Source organism: Hemibagrus wyckioides, linkage group LG06, assembly GCF_019097595.1.
Source record: "Hemibagrus wyckioides isolate EC202008001 linkage group LG06, SWU_Hwy_1.0, whole genome shotgun sequence".
NCBI lineage: Eukaryota > Metazoa > Chordata > Actinopteri > Siluriformes > Bagridae > Hemibagrus > Hemibagrus wyckioides.
Window position 1 is genome coordinate 18925774 of NC_080715.1, and position 1983 is coordinate 18927756.

A 1983-nucleotide genomic window follows, 5' to 3' on the forward strand; every position below is an offset into this window, starting at 1 on the left:
TGGGCAATAAACCCAATGTAGAAATGTTTTCTCATTCTTACAAAATGGCAACATTTAATTATTACCTGTTTAAAGTGTTCATTTGAAACTAAGGTTCTAACTTAAAATATATTATTACCTTGATAGTGTGACCCTTTTATTCCACTGTAAAATCTCTGTATTCCCAGATTCCATGAATAACAGGCCAGTGCTTTCGATACAAATAGGATCCTAATGCCTGCTAAGCTTATTATGATTAATTTCCTAAGAAATTAGTGCTACTTTTAAGTGTGAAAGTGCCCATGCTGCAATCAAACCACAGAGCTCCTTTAACCATAGAAATCTGAAGAACTCACAATCTGTTCTACAATGTGCTAGTGGAAAGGCAAAATAAAAAAAATGGTGAGTGGTGTTTGTTGAACCACAGTGGATAAGATGCTCAGTTTTCATCTTGATCAAAGGAATCAGGATTTTTTTTTTCTGTTGTATGATAGCTAGAAACTTATAATTTACATTTTATTCTTTGCCTTTATGGTGATGAAATGAGGGGATATTTGTATACACCCATATTAAAATACAATATTGTTTTAATTCTTGCACAGATGAATTATCCTTCTAAATGTGTTGTGGTAACCATACCATACCTTTCAGATAAGAAGTGTATTATTATTCAGATAGAAATTACTGTTTAGGTCATACATTTACATTATGTTAAGAATAAAAAAGTTGTTTTTTTAATTAGTTTTGTTCTGAATAAGCTATTTCACATAGCAGATGTTTACATAGTCCACCAGACACAATAACGGAAATTATACAAATTAAGCATTTCAAAAGTTTACATATGCTTGATTCTTAATACTGGGTATTGTTACCTGGAAGATGTCTATTTGTATGTTTTGTGATGGCTGATCATGAGCCCCATATTTGTCCTTAAGCAGGTAAACTGCCCACTCTTCTTTTCTTTCCAACAGTGCCTATATGATACTAGACCCATTTTTCCACACTCATACACAACTATCACAAATGGTATAATCATTTTTCGATTCTTGAGAATAACATTGCTAGCAGCTGGGGGGTGATTTGGGAAAACTGTATTTTTTTTTTTGTATTTTTTTTCATTTAGTACTGCCCTTCAGAAGCTACATAAAATATTGACATATTTCCTAGAAAACAAAATGATAACAATTTACACAGGTCCTCTTGTTTAAAAAAAAAGTACACTCTGAATGCTAATATATCATACTATTCTATTAGAGCATCTGTGAAACTTTCAAGAATCTGGCTTAAGTCTTAAAACTTGTTAAAAATATTTTTTTTTAGTTACTTTAATAAATATGTGGAATGTAATTAGTTTAGATGTTGTGTTTATTGGAGGAAGAATGCATGAGGCATTTTAAGCATTTGATTTAATTTCTAAGTTACACTGCATAAGGAATAATTTAGCACAAGCTAAAGAGTATACTGATTACTGAAGTCTGAAGGCATGAGAATACTGGCATATTTATTATAACTACACAATTGTGAGTACTATTCTGCGATTCTTAAAATGATTAAGAATTATTAGTAAACTATAATATATTATATAATATTTTGTTTGTTTTTTTATTTTTATTATTTATTTATTTATTTATTTATTTTTACAACGGTCCTATAATAAAAAAAAACTAGAATATAAAAATATAAGAAATACAATTTAAATCGAATGTAACCTAGAATATAAAATATAAGAAATAATTTCAATAAAATGTAAAGACTACAATATAAAAATATCAAGAATATCAAGTATAAAAAAAATAATATCAGGATATAATACAAAATATAATATAAAATAGTCCATCAATTATACAATATATAAAATAAAATTAAAAAATAGAATCAAAATAACAACAGTAGAGTAGATATGAATGGAGTAATGGAGTATTTATTTATTTGTGTGATTTCAATTTTGAAATATAGGAGACTATAATCAAATAATTACATTTAGAGCCCAATTAGCCAGTTATT